We start from the raw sequence: 5,592 nt of genomic DNA on the forward strand, positions 1-5,592 counted from the left end.
GAGCATAGATGCTTATTTATAATGACTTATTACAACTCATAAATAAAAAGAAAAGAAAGTAGTTGTGATTAACTTTACTAAAATATGAGTGTAGATGCTTATTTGTAATGACTTATTACAATTCAAAAAAAAAATAAAAAAAATAGTTATGATTAACTTTAGTAAAAAATGAGCATAGATGCTTATTTTTAATGACTTATTACAACTCAGAAATAAAAAGAAAAAAAATAAATATAGCAGAAAAGAAAAAAAATTATATAAAAAGCTACTCAGAAATGAGCATAGATGCGCTTATAGAGGAAATTCAAATTAAATTCATAACAAATTTCAAGAGAAATTCGTATGAATTTAGCCTAAATTCCCTATATAAGGGCATCCATTTTCATTTTCAGAGGAGCTCAATAAGGCAGAGAGGGAGGGGCTTATAAACCGGTCCGATTCCCCTCCGGTTGGCGAGGTGGGACTAAACTTTGGCCGCAACGAGGACCAACCCTTTAGTCCCGGTTGGCGGAATGGACCGGGACTAATGGTCGTCCTTTGGTCCCGGTTCGGGACACCAACCGGGACCAATGGTGGTGGGCCAGGAGCGAGGGCCATTGGTCCCGGTTCGTGCCACCAACCGGGACCAATAGGTCCAGCCGAACCGGGACCAATGGCCCACGTGGCCCGCCCGGCCCCTGGGGCTCACGAACCGGGTCCAATGCCCCCATTGGTCCCGGTTCTGGATTGAACCGGGACTAATGGGCTGGACCGGCCTGGACCATTGGCCCCTTTTCTACTAGTGGACCACTGCCCTTTACTCCTCGCCGACGATTGAGGGCCTCGTAGGCCTCGGAGCTTCAAATTTGAGAACTTTTGGTGTTCCATCCCGGGTTTCTCCGAGGTTGTCGAGAATGCTTGGGCTGCGCACACTGGCCATTCTGAGCCCTACCAAATCCTTTTTCACACGCTCAAGAGAGTTGGCATGAGATTGGCAGAGTGGAGTAGAAGTTTGTTTTCCAAACCCGAGTTGCACCTACATGCTGCGTTGTTGGTTATCCTTAGGCTCGATGTTGCTCAAGAGTCACAGACTTTATCTGCTGAGGAGATGGACCTAAGAGCAAGATTAAAAAGAAGGGTCATTAGCTTGGCGGTCCTTGAGCGCACAAGAAAGAAGCAATGTGCCCGCTCAAGCAATCTCAAGGCGGGAGATGCTAATACCAAATACTTTCACCTTAGGGTGAATGCGAGAAGGAGGAAAAACCATATTCATCGCCTCAAACACAACAACGGTTGGGTTACGAACCACGAGCAAAAAGAGAAAATCATTCATGACCACTTCACCGAGGCCATTGGAAGAGGGGGCCCTCGAACCAAGGACTTCAACTGGCAGAACCTCAAATTTGAGGAAATAGATCTTCATGGCCTTGATGACCCTTTCACCACAGAAGAGGTGTGGAATGCCATCAAACAAATGCCTAGTGACAAATCCCCCATCCCGGATGGTTTTACAGGGGCATTCTTCAAAAAATGTTGGCATATCATCAAAATTGATGTCATGCGTGTCATCGATCTGTTTGGAAATCTTCATGTGGGAAACCTCCATTGGTTAAACTCCGCAAATGTCATCTTGCTGCACAAAAAGGATGGGGCGGAAGGAATCGCCGACTATAGGCCCATTAGCCTCATCCATGCCATTGCCAAGATTATTGCTAAAGTGCTTGCCCTACAACTCGCCCCCCTCATGAACAACCTTGTCTCACATGCCCAAAGCGCATTCATTAAGAGACGAAGTATCCACGATAACTTCATGTATGTGCGAAATCTCGCGCGACGGCTTCACAAGAGCAAGACTCCTTTCCTCCTCTTCAAGCTTGACATACGCAAAGCGTTCGACTCTGTGCGGTGGGAATACATCCTCGACCTCCTTCAAAGGAGAGGCTTCCCAAGCAAGTTCAGGGATGGATCACCGCTCTTCTTAAGACATCTTCCTCGAGAATCCTTCTAAATGGGATACCCGGCAATGCCATTAAACACGGGAAGGGCTTTCGACAAGGAGATCCGCTATCTCCTCTCCTCTTTTTCATTGCCATTGATCCTCTCCAACAAGTTCTTAATGTGGCCACTTGCTGCGGGATTCTTCACAAGATCAGAGGGCGTGGCACTTGCTTCCGGACCTCCCTTTATGCGGACGACGCGGCTGTTTTTGTCAAGCCTTTAAAGGAGGATGTTTTGAACCTTGCAACCATCCTGGATTGCTTTGGTCGGGCCACGGGATTATGCACAAACTTCCAAAAAAGCTCTGTCGTCCCCATAAGATGTGGGAGCTTGAACTTGGACGAGATCCTCCATGAGCTTCCGGCCTCCCGAGCCTCTTTCCCAGTGAAGTATTTGGGCCTTCCTCTCTCCGTGTGGCAGCTCAAGAGGGTCGACTGCCAATACCTTGTGGACAAGGTCGCAGGCAACCTTGTCTCTTGGGAAGGTGGGAATATCACCACAAAGGGTCGGTGCGTTCTTGTCAAATCAGTGCTCACCTCGCAGGTGATCTTTCACGCCACTTCCCTCACTATCCCGCCCGACACGCTTGCTAGCATCAACAAGATCGAGAGAGCTTTCCTCTGGTCTGGGACGGACAAGACGACCGGAGCCAAGTGCAAGGTCAATTGGGAGACAGTGTGCCGCCCCAAGGATCTAGGGGGCCTTGGTGTGCTTCATCTTGGGAAATTTTCCCGTGCACTAAGATTACGATGGCCTTGGTATGAGTGGAATGACTCCCATCGGATGTGGGTGGGAATGGGAAATCCCTGTGACGAGGATGACATGGACCTCTTCTATGCTTCGACCACTATCACTATTGGCAATGGGGCTATTGCGCCTTTTTGGGACTCCCATTGGTTATTTGGTAAGAAACCAAAAGATGTGGCTCCACTCATCTTTGAGTGCTCTACGAGGAAAAATTGGAAGGTGCGCGAAGCCTTAATCGAGGGCGCGTGGATTGACAAAGTCAAAATTTCGACCTCCTTTTCACTCGAGCATATCTGTCAATTTATCCATCTTTGGGCCTTGCTTCGGAATGTTCATCTCGAGGAGGATAGGGTGGATTCCATCGCATGGAAGCACACAACGAATGGTGAATACACCACAGCCTCGGCGTATAGGGTGCAATTCTTGGACATTGCACGCACAGAAATGAATAAAACCATTTGGAAGGTTTGGGCTCCACCAAAAATCAAGTTCTTTGCTTGGCTAGCAATTCAAAATCGTGTTTGGACCGCCGACCGTTTGGCCAAGCGAGGTTGGGACAATTGCGGACTTTGCCCACTATGCAAGAGGGAGCAAGAATCTGTGGGTCACCTCTTCTACAAGTGCCGATACACATTGAGGCTCTGGGAAATGCTGAAAGTATGGCTACAATTGGATACCATGGATATTACTACTTGGACGGGGGAATGATCGATCAAGGATTGGTGGACAAGGATGTCTAGCGCAACGAGGGTGCATAGGAAAGCTATGGCCTCCCTCACAATGCTTGTTAGCTGGACTATATGGAATGAGAGGAACGCGAGGATTTTCCGCAACAAGTTCAAGCCACCCAACATCCTAGTTATCAACATAAAGAGCGAGGCTAAACTTTGGATCACCGCCGGGGCAAAAAATGTGGGTCTTCTGATGCCGGGAGAGTAATGACCATGATGCAATATTTTTTCATTTTTCTTTTCTTTCACAATGTGTTGCAAACTCTTGTCCGTTTCCTTCTTAATCAATGGATGAGACAAAGCTTTTGCCTCCGTTTCAAAAAAAAAATGACACATCTAGATGTGCTTTAGCAAAACTGTTTACAAGCACAGTATTGGGTGGGATGAAAACAAGCACAGTATCTAGGTGGCTATTATACAGATGAAAATAAGCGCCACAGGCAACATAGGGTGGGATGCTTATGGCTACACATGTATATATTCTGCGTCTCTTTTAGTCACTGTGAGGGGTCGCTACACCAGGATGATGTATGTATTTGTGTCTCTCATGGAATGGTTACCTACCGAAGTAATAGCTCGATCATCGCATGTTCCCTGCTGCCATTTTTGCATCGATTATTATTGTAGAGTATAATTTTGTTCGACGAAGAGTAATCCAGCCAGTGCCATGTAGCAGCATGTTAAAGACGTCGACAGCGCCGGGCGGGCTCCACTCCAGGGATGGCATCTTATCCCAGCGGCGGGCAGTCCTCCTCGTTGAGCGGCGGCTCCTCCCTTCTCCGGTGCTCACGTCTCCGGTGGCGCCTCCCATCTGGCTACGCACGGGAGGTAGAGCGGTGGGCCTGCATATGGTGAATCTTTCCATCGCTGCTCCAGTTCCAGTGCGCCTAGACTATGCTCTCCAGTGTCCATGGCTCGTTGACGTTCTCTGCCGTAACGGCTCCAGCCTCGATGCTCCGGAAGCTTCGCCCTTCTGACTTCCTTGGCTCATCGGCATTTTGGCGGCTCCAGCCTCGTTGGTCCAGATCGGCGTCTCTCCATATCCCTGCTCGCCAACGTTGCTGGCTGCCATCGCATCCCGTGTCCTTGCTCTCTATGCCTCGTTGTCGCCTTTCGAACCCCGACCGCCACCCCTTGCCTTGGCCCTCCTCCGCCAGATCCAATACTCGCGCGTCCAATGGCACATGTTGTCACCCTTCGACGGCGGGCGTACCTCGCCTTCTAGCAGTGGCTGCCTCCTCTTGCGACCAATTCCCCGTCCTTGGATCTTGTCCCGGCGGCTTAGGAATTGTTCGGACATATATAGGCCAGGGCAAAATTCATGCTCGGCTTGTTTATGCTGGCAATGACAACAACTGTGGGTGTTGTTTCCTTTTTGAAGGCGCTACCATGGTCTTTCTTAATGCTCCTCTTGGAGCACTAGGGGCTCCTCTTGGAGCAGTAGGGGAGTCCCAGGTCTGAGTCCTTAGATCAGAGGACGAGAACGTCACGGCAACGTTCCTCTTTATGAAGGTGTCTTCTTGATTGCTCAGGGCGTGGCCTTACTGGATTTTGAGATTTGGGACATCACTTCCGTGGTTATTTTTCTTGGCCAGGGTAGTTTAGTGATGTGTTGTAGATTATGTTTCACTCTGTCTAGCTAAGTTTGCTGTACTTATCTATCCTTAGTTACATTGGTTTAATGCTATGATTAGCACATGAGCATATGTCACAGTACTCTACTTCCCAAGCATGCATCATGTTCGACTAATTGCTGAACGCCTGGTGCTTGGATAGCCCCCGGAAAAAATATGACGGAAAGCAGTGCCATCGGAATCGTAGCACATATAGTTAATACTTAACTAGCAAGAGGCCTATGCGTTGCACAGAAAATCAAGATGCATTTATACGAGCTGTTTATCTCGTGGGAGATGAAGATGAATGAGGGAATGCCTTATCTGTAAATGTGGAAAGGGGTGAGGGTATCTTTTTGCAAAATTATCATAATTTGCTTTCTATCCGTCAGATATAGATCGGACGCTCTATATTGCAGGATGGCATGCACACCATCATCATCAATTCGGTTTCTCATACGAGTAGAGATTGGTTTATACAGTAGGCGCATCAAATTTGGGATATTCATGTTTCTAGCAGCCTG

Source organism: Triticum dicoccoides, chromosome 3B (genome assembly GCF_002162155.2).
Source record: "Triticum dicoccoides isolate Atlit2015 ecotype Zavitan chromosome 3B, WEW_v2.0, whole genome shotgun sequence".
NCBI lineage: Eukaryota > Viridiplantae > Streptophyta > Magnoliopsida > Poales > Poaceae > Triticum > Triticum dicoccoides.